This window comes from Rhinatrema bivittatum, chromosome 1 (genome assembly GCF_901001135.1).
Source record: "Rhinatrema bivittatum chromosome 1, aRhiBiv1.1, whole genome shotgun sequence".
NCBI lineage: Eukaryota > Metazoa > Chordata > Amphibia > Gymnophiona > Rhinatrematidae > Rhinatrema > Rhinatrema bivittatum.
In genome coordinates, this window is record NC_042615.1 from 536,374,175 (window position 1) to 536,388,041 (window position 13,867).

Below are 13,867 nucleotides of genomic sequence, written 5' to 3' on the forward strand. Positions count from 1 at the left end.
CCAAGGTTGGGGATGCTGCAGAGACAGCATTCATAGCTTCTGAAGAGGGTGTCCACATCACACAACAGTAATACCTAGTGACTAGATTTGAGATGCACCTATATTTTTTATTTATTTATTTAACATGTTTATTACCCACCCCACCATAGTTTGGAACAGGGTACAATTTACATACATAATATAAGTCACATGGTAGCAACATAAAAGCATACAGTTCAAACACAATAAAAATATCATATAAGCATTACTGCAAGCACAGGGGAGTAAGATGTCTAATCAAAAATCTAAATAGGATTGAACTCAGTTTTAAATAAAGAGATTTTTTAATGCTCTCTTGAAGGCTTTTGGTTTCTTAATGTTGCATGTAGTTACAGGTAAGGAGTTCCATAATTCAAGACCCGTAATAGGGAATGCTCTGCCAAATAGTGCAGCTTTGGGAGATGGGTCGTCAATTAACCATAAATTAAATGATCAAAGGGCACATACAGGGGTGTAGACTTATAGTAAGGAGGTTACCCAGGGAGATGATACATTGTTTAGTAAATTGAAAATTATAGTTGTTGGTTGGTATTGGATATGTCAATGAAGTGAAAGTCAGTGTAGTGATTTAAGGACAGAAGTTATGTGTTCACGAATGGGTACATCAGTAAGCAAGTGGGCCAATAAATTTTGAATGATTTGAACAATGAATTAGCTGGAAGGCTGATATATAAGACATTACAATAATCTAGCCCGGATAGAAAATTATTTTTCACTCTGTGCATAGTTAAGCTCTGGAATTCATTGCCAGAGGATGTGGTTACAGCAGTTAGTGTAACTGGGTTTAAAAAAGGTTTGGATAAGTTCCTAGAGGAAAAATCCATAAACTGCTATAATTAATAAGCAATAGTAGTTCGTGATTTATTTAATGTTTGGGTACTTGCCAGGTACATGTGACTTGGATTGGCCACTGCTGGAAACAGAATATTGAGCTTGATGGACCTTTGGTCTGACCCAGAATAGCATATTTTATGTTCTTAGGACAAGAAATTGGAAAACTTCCCAAAAAAGTACAGGGTCAAGAATTGGTTTCAGATGACGTAGCAAGAGCAACTTAGCAAAAGAGATCTGAATGACAGATTTAATATGAGCTTTCATGTTCATAGCAGAGTCTGTGGTTACACCAAGGCTACGCACTGTATCTGAAGTCAGAATGTGATGTCCATCAAATACAAGGGACTTGGGAGAGTTATCAGCAGGAAATGGTGAGAGAATCATGATTTCAGATTTATCAGCATTGAAGGAAAGCTTGTTATGTCTCAATCAGCTTTAAATTATGCTCAAGCATAAGGATGCAAATTGTATAGTGGAAGCCCAACTGGATTTTAATGGAAAAAAAGAATTGAATATCATCCACCTACAGTATAGCCTGTAATGGACCCCAAGGCTCCCAAGTAAATGACACAAAAATGTCAAATATATGTTGAAAAGAACTGCTGACAAAGCAGAGCCTTGAGGTACATCAGTCTTAATGAGTGCCCATGAGGAGGTCTCAGTGTTAACTTTTACTCGCTGGGACCTGTTTGAAAGAGAGGATTTAAACCAGTCCAAAAGTGAGCCAGATAATCTTAATGCTGAAAGGCAAGATAATAGAATTAAATGTTTTACCAAAAGTAGCTGTTGCCCCTGGCCAAGGACTGTTGTTGCAGTGGCTGGGCTGGATAGGAGGAGTGGGAGGATGGTGATAAAATAAGGGAAAAAACCCTGGGACATTGTAATTGAAGCCTCCTGGTGCCATAACCCAGTACAAACTGGTTCTGGTTGACCCAGAAGCCCAAAGCAACAGGACAAAACCGCTAAGCCAAAATAAATGAACCGGGAAACTACAGACCGGTTAGCCTGACTTCAGTGCCAGGAAAAATAGTGGAAAGTGTTCTAAACATCAAAATCACAGAACATATAGAAAGACATGGTTTAATGGAACAAAGTCAGCATGGCTTTACCCAAGGCAAGTCTTGCCTCACAAATCTGCTTCACTTTTTTGAAGGAGTTAATAAACATGTGGATAAAGGTGAACCGGTAGATATAGTATACTTGGATTTTCAGAAGGCGTTTGACAAAGTTCCTCATGATGTTGTGAAAGTGGACCCTTGTCTCGAGGTAGATGACTACTGTCGAAGGGCGAGGCCTCTTGGACTGTAGAGACTTGCTAGAAGTCTTCACCCTGGAAACACGCGACCCCCCAAGGAGGAGCCTGTAGGGGTCCGGCCGCTGGGACTTAGGCGACTCCTCTGAAGACTGTAGAAGGTCTGGATGCAGGCGCCTCCTGCAGGTCGTGGGTTCCAGACGGCTGGCGCCTCCAGCAGGTCGAGACAGTCTGAGGACGGAGTCGAAGAAAAGTCCAAAACTGGTCCGAGAATCAATATACCAGCGGGGTCCGAGTCCAGGCCAGGATCAAGGCAGGAGAAAGGTCCAGAGCCGTACCGGGGTCAAGCCGTGAGAAGGGTCCAACGCCGTACTGAGGTCAAGCCAGGAGAAGGGTCCAAATCCGTACCGGGCCAAGCCAGGAGAAGAGTTCAAATCCGTACCGGGGTCAAGCCAGGAGAAGACACGTCCACCAGTCCAGAGGTCAGAAGCCAAGAATCAATCCATGGAACAGGGGAGAAGAGCGGGACGAAGAACCAAGAACCAGGAGCCAGGAACACACTCAGGCAGGAACCTCAATACCAAGGCAAGGACTGAATGCTCAGCCCTTGCCTTAAGTACAGGAAACCGGGGGAGGAGCTTCAGGGGGAGCCATGACACTTCCTGTCATAGCTCCTTTAAGAAATTCCTTCAGCCGCGAACGCGGCCCTAAGGGGCAGGAGAGGAGGAGCCAGATCGCCGCGGAGCCATGCTGCCGACACAGCGATGGCAGCGGCCAAGAGGGAGAGAAGAAGAAGGGCTGCCTGCGCCTGCAGGCACCCTCAACCATACCGGCGATCCGGGTGAGTTTTAGTTTACTGCGGCCGTTGGCCTTGCTTCAGTTGTGGCCGACCGCAGTCGGCGGCCATGACACCTGGTCCCGGTCGCAGCCTGCCGCGGCCGACGCCGCTAACACATGAGAGGCTTCTAGGAAAAGTAAAAAGTCATGGAATAGGTAGCGATGTCCTTTCATGGATTGCAAACTGGCTAAAAGACAGGAAACAGAGAGTAGGATTAAATGGACAATTTTCTCAGTGGAAGGGAGTGGACAGTGGAGTGCCTCAGGGATCTGTATTGGGACCCTTACTTTTCAATATATTTATAAATGATCTGGAAAGAAATACGACGAGTGAGATAATCAAATTTGCAGATGACACAAAATTGTTCAGAGTAGTTAAATCACAAGCAAATTGTGATAAATTGCAGGAAGACCTTGTGAGACTGGAAAATTGGGCATCCAAATGGCAGATGAAATTTAATGTGGATAAGTGCAAGGTGATGCATATAGGGAAAAATAACCCATGCTATAATTACACAATGTTGGGTTCCATATTAGGTGCTACAACCCAAGAAAGAGATCTAGGTGTCATAGTGGATAACACATTGAAATCGTCGGTTCAGTGTGCTGCGGCAGTCAATAAAGCAAACAGAATGTTGGGAATTATTAGAAAGGGAATGGTGTATAAAACGGAAAATGTCATAATGCCTCTGTATCGCTCCATGGTGAGACCGCACCTTGAATACTGTGTACAATTCTGGTCGCCGCATCTCAAAAAAGATATAATTGCGATGGAGAAGGTACAGAGAAGAGCTACCAAAATGATAAGGGGAATGGAACAACTCCCCTATGAGGAATGACTAAAGAGGTTAGGACTTTTCAGCTTGGAGAAGAGACGACTGAGGGGGGATATGATAGAGGTGTTTAAAATCATGAGAGGTCTAGAACGGGTAGATGTGAATCGGTTATTTACTCTTTCGGATAGTAGAAAGACTAGGGGGCACTCCATGAAGTTAGCATGGGGCACATTTAAAACTAATCGGAGAAAGTTCTTTTTTACTCAATGCACAATTAAACTCTGGAATTTGTTGCCAGAGGATGTGGTTAGTGCAGTTAGTATAGCTGTGTTTAAAAAAGGATTGGATAAGTTCTTGGAGGAGAAGTCCATTACCTGCTATTAAGTTCACTTAGAGAATAGCCACTGCCATTAGCAACGGTAACATGGAATAGACTTAGTTTTTGGGTACTTGCCAGGTTCTTTTGGCCTGGATTGGCCACTGTTGGAAACAGGATGCTGGGCTTGATGGACCCTTGGTCTGACCCAGTATGGCATTTTCTTGTGTTTCTTAACCTGAGAGCATGGAGTTTGAACTACCTAAAAATCCTCCAGAATTGCAGATGCCATGGGACCATTCAAAAAATAGGCTGAATTTACGGAGGTGCTTAATGATAAAAGAATCCTGGGATTCCTACTGATGCAGAATAATTCAAAACACGGCACCGTGTCAAGAGTCACTGAAAGAATTGATAATCCACAGCTAGGGTTGATCACATTACTTACAGGTACCACTATTTGATGTTAACTTTATATTTTATTGTAATGAAAATGAACAAACAAATAATTAAAAAGGAGCATCTAAATTTAGTAGTCCAAGGATTTTTATTTATTAATCCCTGGCGTTTAAAAAGTTTGACAAACTTTGTATATATAAGTAAAACACAGTGGGATTTTGGACTTTTTGAAGCCAAAATAAAAGGCATAACAAGTATATCCATCGATAAGGCATATGGCAATTCCTGAGAATGAAAAGCCAGTTTGAAAGGATGAAAGTCCTTATGGCATTTCTATTAAAATCTATGAGTCATCCTATAATAAAACACTCCTCCCACTTCCCCCAATATATTTCATATGAAAGTTATTTTTCCCCTTATAAATGAATTGCATCAGCACAGGATGTCATTAAAATTCTCATCTGCTGATGCCTCTAATATACATCAAGGTACATTTGAACTTGAAAACATTAAGGTAGATATAAAAATATTTTCAACAATAGGATGAAGGCTTAGGAACATCCTGAGCACACAAATGTAGTTACCATTCACATCACCAATGGCTTCTAAGCAAACAAAGCATTGTCGGAAGAATGACAACTAAACATTTTGAATGAGTCCTTCCCTAAAACAATGGAAATTGTTTATTCTGCTCCAAAGTGACATTTTAAAAGCGGGTTTCTTAAGGAAGTTCTTCATCCTTTCTGAGGTTATGAGTATAAGGTGGGAGAGTGGATGCTGCAATAGGGAAGGACTTCTGGGCCATAAATCTGATTTTTCCATTTTTTCTATATTACAGGCCCTATATGCTAAGCATTTTTCCCATAGAGACAAAGGGGGTCCATTTTCAGCCGCTGTGTGGCTTGGCTAGTTAGCTGGATAAACATATCCAGTGTTACGACTATGGTTGCTGTGCAGCCTCCTCACCTCCAGAGGCCCCTCATGAGCACGCTCCCTTGGCTGGCCCAGTCTGTCCTGCCTATCTGCTCCATGTCTCGAACTCCCTACTTAACCCTGCCTAGCCCATGCCTCGGTGCTTCGACATCGAGTTCCCTTGGGCTTCCTGCTTTAGCCTCCTGTTACTTCCTGTGCGCCTCCGGGCTTCTCGCTACCTGTCTTGCTCCGCGGCCTTGTCCTGTAGCCTTCTGCCTTGCCTGCTTCGTGGTTCCCCTCTGTTCCTGATTCCCTCCCTGTTGCCGTCCTACTCCCCCTGTTTCCTTGCCTCGCTGCCTTCGGGCCTTTGTGGTTCATGTTCAGTGTAGTCTTGGCTTGGCTTGTCTAGTCCAGTCAGTATCTGTCCTGCTTGCCCTGGTTCTCTCATCCAGCTCACACGTACCTACATTCAGTCTCACGCTTACCTGCACACTATCCTGATTCCACCCATACCCGCACTCAGTTCCTGTGTACAGACTGTGCTTACCTGCACTCACATCCACGCGTACCCCCATGCTGTTCCAGTGTTTCCTGAAGTTCACCCTTACCCCCACGCACCTTGTTCCAGAGCCTTCCTCTCAGCCAGCATCCAGCACCAGAGACTCCTTCCAGCCAACACCCGGTACCAAAAACTCCTTCCAGCCAGCACCAGAGACTCCTTCCAGCCAACACCCGGTATCAGAGACTCCTTCCAGCCAGCACCAGAGACTCCACTCAGCCAGTACCCAGCACCAGAGATTCTTCCAGCCAGCACCAGAGACTCCTCTCAGCCAGCATCCAGCACCAGAGAATCCTTTCATCTTGCACCCGGATCCAGAGACTCTAACCAGCCTTACCAGAGATTCTGCTGTGGCTCCTACTCTCCTGTCCTGAGTCACCCCTGCAGGTGGTGTTCACCACACCTGGCTATCGCCCAATCATAACAGCATGCCGAAGCCATCCACCTCCGGAGAGAGGGACAGGACTCTGTACCAATTTGGTGAGTCAATTTTTTTTTCCACTGCCCACAACATTTCTGAGTCTCAACGATTTTTTGCCTGTGCCTGTTGCCAAACCCTGAACTTTCCACATTACCAAAACTGTCTAGCCTGTCAGCTCTCAGATCAGAAATCCTGGGCATGCAGTAACTGTCAAAGGAAGAATGTTTCAGTTTACCAAGAATGCTTGAATTGCAGCACTCCTAAGCCAGGATGGTGGAAATGTCCCTGTATCCCTAGCCTATTACCCCCAGACAAACCTTGCCCCCGTTGCACAGCTACCGGAACAGTTGCTTCACAAAAAACCTCAGCCTGTTCAATTAGCCTGTGTTCTGCTCCTGGCCAGACAAACAATGTAGTTACTACTGGCAGAATGTGGATAAAGAATCCTAGCACATCTTCTCATGAAACCTTGAAGAAAACCTCCCACAAAAAATCTACCAGAAAGCCCTAGCACTCACCTGGTCAGTAATGCTCCTGTGACTTCCATGCTAGGGCCTCAGAAACAAGTTTCTCTAGAGCAGAAAAGACTAATTACGGTAAGCCTAGCAGAGCTCTGCCTCCCACAGCTGCAGGTCAGTCACGGCTGATGACCTGTTTCCCAAGACATTCCAGAGCTGCCTGTGCTTTCACTAATCTGCAAACCCACACATCAGAACCAGGGACCGGTGATCGGAGGATCGGCAGCTTGTCTCCATCCACCAAGTGCTCTATAGTCCGGTCTATACCCTCTTTCCACTCTATCATAACCACTCCTACACCTTGTGGCCAGTCAGTAGCAGGCTCCTATACCCAGCGGTTTGAGCCTGCCGCATCGCTCCAGGAGGGGTTTGAGCCTGTCTCGCCTCACCAGAAGGGGTCACACCACTGAATATACCTGGCTATCTTAAAGTTAGCCGGCTATGTCTAACCGGCTAACTTTAGGATATCCCTATGGCCCGACCAGCATTAGCCTCATAAGTTAAGTGGCTAATTCCAAGTATCAGCGTTAGCTGCTTAACTTATGCGGCTAACTCCATGCCTCCTCGGAACGCCTCTTGCCCGCCACAGCAGAGAAGGGCTAAATATAGCCGGGTAAGCCAATTAGACGGATAACTATTACATTACCTGTCTAAATGGCTTTTGAATATGGACCTCAGGATGGAAGAAAATCTTTAGTGCATAGGTCTCTCTACATGTTAGCTTTAGATAATGGACATGGGTTTGCACGTGTGAATACCTTTACCATTAAACATTCTTTTTCCCTTGCATTCAGATCCCACCATGTAGGTTACTGAAGAAAGCAATACAGCCTTGAGAACATAAGCAATGCGATACTGGTTCGGACCAAAGGTCCCTCAAGCCCAGCATTCTGACTCCGACAATGGCCAGGTTACAAATAAGAACATAAGAAATTGCCATACTGAGTCACACTGAGGGTCCATGAAACCCAGCATCCTGTTTCCAACCATGGCCAATCCAGGTTACAAGTATCCAAACAGTATATAAATCCCATTCTACTAATGCTGGCAATGATGCATTTGGCGGTTCGCGGTTCACGGGTCTCCCCCCCTCCACCTCCACAAACCACTGCACTTATCTCCGGCTCTGTGCCATCTCCATCGGCCCCTGACGCTGCCAATGATCCCCTGTGCAACCATGCAGCATGCTGCTACATTCCACCAGGCCGGACGCTCCCAATGCGGCTCACAGCAGACTGCCATTGCACACTCCTTGGCCTCCGCTAGTCATGCGCACGCCTGATGTCAACAGATTTAAAGGACCCGCGGCGGGAAATCCCCCACAGCATCTACTGATGACTTCATAGGCTCTGGCCTATAAAAGGCCCTTGCTTCTCCACAGTCCTTGCCTCGGCAACAGGGTCTCTACTGCTCAGTAGTGTGAGTTGCTCTGTGTTCCTCATCTGCAGTTCCAGTGTTTCTTGTCTTCGTCTTCAGTTCCAGTGTCATCGTCTTCAATTCTTCTTTGTTTCCTCATCTGCCTGTCTTGCTCTTTGCTTTCCTATCCTGCCTATTCTACTGCCTTCCCTTCAAATGGATAACCAGTATTGACCTCAGCCTGCCTCCTGGATATTCCTGAACACTGCCTGCCACTGACCCTACCTCCTGGACATTCTGAATGCTGCCTGCCACTGACCACTCCCTGCCTCCTGGATATTCTGAAAGCCACCTGCCACTGACCTCGGCCTGCTTCTGAATATGCCTATATTTCCTGTATTCTGGCCTAGTGACCTCGAAGGACCTCCTATCTGAAGAGGCCCCCCATCTAAGACCTGCCAGCCCCAACACCCAAAGGCTCAATCTGAGGGGAATGTGGGCTGGTATAGGCGAAGCTCTAGTTGGGCCTCAGCTTCGTCCAACTCCGCCTGCAGGCTGTGCCAACTCCACCTCAGCCCAAGGGACCATGATTCCAACAGATTGCACAGGCTATGGACCCGGCCGATTTGACAGCTCTGCAGGCTGAATGAGTGTGTGTGTGTATGAGAGTGCATGTGTGTGTGTGTGTGGAAGAGGGAGAGAAGTGAATGTGCATGTGTGGAAAAGGAAGAAAAGTGAGTGTGCATGTGTGTGTGAGAGTGCATGTATTAGTATGGAAGAGGGAGGGAAGTGAATGAGTGAGCATGTGAGTGTGCTAGTGTGGGAGAAAGAAAGTCTGTGGACATGCTGCTACCAGGCCCCCCCCACCCCGCTACCCAATGATGATCTAGAGATGACAGGAAATCAAAAGTTCCCAGATATGTGCAAACAAAAACTGAACTGAAAACTCCAAGAAATCAGACTCTGTAGTGCAACACTGGAAAAATAAAAACACCACCACTGGTGCCTCCTGCCCCCCTACCCCTGTTTTCTCCAGATCCTGCTGATTCTAGGGCCAAAGATACCTCCTCTTCTCACCCCAGAGAATCCTCTACTCTCTTCCCAGCACTTCCTTCAATGCCCCTCACATCTCTTGCCATGATTTCCCCTAATGCCCTACCCCTGCCCCCACTCTGTGCCCACCACCTTCTACCAACCATTCTCCACCCACTCTCCCCCACCCTCTTCCCACAATGCACGAGTCTCCTCTCTTCTCCTCTCTTCTCCACTATCCTCCTCTCTCTGTCCAACTTTCCCCTGCCCCCTCTATTCTTCCCCCATCACCACCCCATTAGCTCCCTTCTCCTAGGCTTCTAACCCTGGTCTCTTATCCATCTTCTCCCTGACCATTTTCCTAGCATACCCCTCTCTCCCTCCCCACTTCCCTGCCTCTCAACATGAGTATTTCCATGTTCCCGTCTTCCAGGATGGCTCCTAGACAGCAGTCCCTCCTTGTTCCTTACTGGTGTAGGATATCTCCTTTGGGCCTGCCAGCCAAGTGTGGATGCAATGACAGCTGAAGGAAGAAGCACTTTTTCCTTCAGGCAGGCCACTTGACCTGCAGGCATGTCGTGTATGGTATTGGGAGGCAGCCGCTCTTTCATGTCTGGTCTACCAAATGGATAGTCTCTTAAAGCAGGTAAAACTGAAACTATACAAAAACTCCACATCACAGCAAGAAAGGCTATGCTTTCTAGCAACCAAGCCACTGCCAGCATCATAACCGGCATGATGTGCTGCACGAATGTCGGTAGATAAAAGTTAATAAATAAATAAATAAATATCTTACCTCCCTGCCTGAGACACGGCACCCACTACTCACCTCACCATTACTCCCCACTGCAGTTCCAAGTTCTGCAGCCTGATCTCTAAGTTTTTCTGCACCAGCTTTTATCTGCAGACCTACCATCTTTGTTCCTGACTCCCTCATGTGCAGATGTGCACCACACACAGCTACTATTATACTATTGTTACTATGTCCCTTCTCAAGCTCTAGACCAATGGATATAAAAGTCTATGATGAAGATTTTCCATACCTTATCAGTGAACAGTGATAAGGTATGGAAAATCTTCTCCTGTCAAGAATGTCAGATTTGTTCCTTCAAGAGAGAGTCTCTCCAGCTTTCACTTCCTGGAAACTCCCATCATAAAGTCAGACAGGCTGCCCCCTTTCTGAAGGGACCAGCCCCAGGAGTTTACCCTCCGAGACAATCAAGGTCTCTGCCTTGATCTCCATCATCTTCATCGGGGTCATGAGTTAGCATCCTTCCACCTCTCGGTTCAGAGGAAGGGTCTATGGGGATCCCCTCGGACCTCTACCTGACCTGCTGGAGCACTTGTCTCCACCAGAAGATCTCTTGTACTCCATATTTTATCATGGGAAAAAATACAGCAGGAGCCACAAAGCGACAGGGCTAATTACCATAGCTTAATGAATGAGCCCCTTAGATTGTAAGCCCTCTGGAGACAGGGAAATACCTACAGTTTCTGAATGTAATCTGGTTTGAAGTAGCTGACCAATCATGAAAAGTGGAAACTGTATATGTCACAAATTAAATTAAATGACATTAAATTAAATTCAAAGGTGAGGGTCCTAGGCTTCAGAAAAACTTTGTTAAAATGGGGGAGTACCTCAAGGAGTCATTAGGGAAGTAAAAGAACAGTGGGCAAAACTAGAAGGAGATATTATAAAGGCACCTAACCTTTTTATTAGAAAAGTAAATAAAGGAAAAAAAGGAAAGAGGAAAAAGAGGCCATTATGGTTTTCTAAAGAAGTAGCTGAAAAGGTAAGGGAGAAAATGTTGGCTCTCATAAACTACAAGAAATCGCAAAAAGAAAAGGAAAGGTGACAATATGTGGAAAATCTAAGAGAAGGTGGGAAAATAGGAATATGAAAATTCAAATGGAATTAAAAATAGAAAATACGGTAAAATGGGGGAATAAGACTTTTTTTTAGATATGTTAGTGATAGAAGGAAGTGCAAAGGTGGCATTGCTAGACTCAAAAGTAAAGGGGAGGAATGTGTAGAGGTGGATGAGGAAAATGCAGAATTGCTTAACAAATATTTTTGCTCGATGTTCTCAGTAGAAGGCCCATATAAAACGAATACAAAAGGATTGGAAGTGGAGTAAACCTCAATTGATTTTCAGAAATGTGTGTTTGTGAGGAGCTAACTAAACTTAAAATAGATTAAGGCAATGGGACCAGATAGGATACATCTGAGACAAGTCCCTGCAACTATGCTGGCTGACTTTTCAATGCTTCTCTAGAATCAGAAGTAGTTCCAGAGGATAGGAGACAGGAGGATGTGGTTCCTATTCATAAAAGTGAAAGTAAGGAGGAGACTGAGAACTACAGGCCGGTTAGTCGGACCTCTGTGGTAAGCACATTAATGGAATCACTGCCAAATCAGAGGATAGTGCAGTTTCTGGAATCCTATTGATTGCAAGATCCAAGGGAGTATGGTTTTACTAGAGGTATGGTGCTAGGGGATACCAGACTTAGCCGGCTTTTGTTTTATGTTCCTCTTGTAGGTGTTGCGTTCGTGCCTGCTTTTGCTCTCGCTCCACCCTCTCTACCTGTGTGGCGACTCCCTCCATGCCTGATGGACAGCTTGATGCCACGGCATCTCCATGCCGCTTCTCCCCGGCGTCCCCGGGCCAGCTCGACGCTACGGATCAGCCATGTTCCTGTTGACGTAGGGTGCGCGCTCCGAAGTATGTGCCGGCGAGGGCACGAACCTCAGGGGCGTCCCCCTGTATTGACGTCATCCGCTTCCAACATAAAAGGTCTTTACTTTTGCTAACAGATCGAGTTAGCAAGGACTCCGATTGGACTAGCTTCGGCTGTCCAAGACTACTTTGCACCCAAAGGATTGCTTGCGGGATTTCCATCGGACCCGCTTCACTCTTGCAACATTGCCTCTGCGGACCTACCAGGGGTACCCGCTCCTCGGGGGCCTCATTCTCTTTCTCTATTTCAGACTACAAATAGGAACCGGTTCTTGCTCCTCGAGGACCCATATTCCTAAACTTTCTGAAGACTCGCCATTGCCTGGAAGCGATCACAAGAGACGGACATTGTGAGTTCTTATTTCAGACTACAGATAGGAACCGGTACTCGCTCCTCAAGGGCCTATGTTCCTGAACACTCTGAAGATTCTCCTTGCCCAGAAGCTGTCGCAGGTACAGACATTTGTGAGTTCTTATTTCAGACTACAGATAGGAACCGGTACTTGCTCCTCGAGGACCCATATTCCTAAACTCTCTGAAGACTCGCCATTGCCTGGAAGCGATCGCAAGAGATGGACATTGTGAGTTCTTATTTCAGACTACAGATATGAACTGGTACTCGCTCCTCGAGGGCCTGTGTTCATGAACATTCTGAAGATTCTCCTTGTTCAGAAGCTATTGCATATACAGACATTGTGAGTTACTATTTCAGAAGATATATAGGAACAGGCCCTCGAGGAGCGAGCGCCGATGTTCCTGAACACTCTGAATATTCTCTATTGACTAGAAGCTATTCCAGGTACAGATTATTGTGAGTTACCACCACTCTCTCAGAGCTTTCCCTGGAACCAGGTACTCGCTCCTCGAGGGCCTAACCCTTTCCAGCTACTGAGCCATCTCAAGACCTTATGTGAGCTATCATCTAGTACTGGCTATGTATATCTGCATACCCTGTCTATTCACTATCTACAGTCTCTTTACAGCTCAGCAATCTTGGAATCGCAGTTCCAGTATCTGAGGGACTTCAGCCCTGCCGGGCATACCAGCTCACTACTGCCTCCTCTGGTGGTTATACTACCTTTCTAATAAAAGAACTATCTGTGTCTGTCTCCATGCTCCAGCCTAGCCGGTGGTCCCTCTCTGGACTCCCTCCTGGGGGCCCTGTCATCTGCTATCGGCCCAAGGATGCACCTATCTACTTTCTGTCCAGCTGAGCACCATATCTAGTACTCCGCTGGTACAGATTGCCAACTCTGCAGTCTATATCATAACATATTGCCATTCCTTAGCAGTCCCATAGGAGGCAGTACACTACAGATTGCTACTCCTCCCCTTTGGGCAGGGGATTCTATCAGACTGCTAGCTCCTCCCATCCGCATAGCAAATCTCAACAGATTGCTAACCTGCTAGAAGATTCCACAACAGTAGGAGAGAGGAATAAAGTGTGCCATCTTGGAGAAGCGATCGATGAAGACCCAGATGACGGTGTTGTCTTGGGACGGAGGTAGGTCGGTGATAAAATAGGTTGATATGCTGGACCAGGGTTTAGTGGGTGCTGGAAGTGGTTGAAGAAGTCTCCATGGCCGATCCGTAGGGGGCTTTTGCTGTGCATATATAGGGCATGAGTCAACGTAGTTGCGGGAATCTGACACCATGCTGGGCCACCAGTAGAAGCATCTTAACATTTCCAGGGTCCTGGCACAATCCAGGGTGTCCTGCTAGCTTTGAATCATGAGCCCAACGGAGGACACGTTCGCGTAGTCAGCGTGGAACGACTGTCTTTCCTGTGGGTACTGTGGTGGTAACCGCAAGGGACACACAAGCTGGGTCGATAATGTGTCTTGGGGTGTCAAGTATATAGTGATGCCTTTTGGCCTC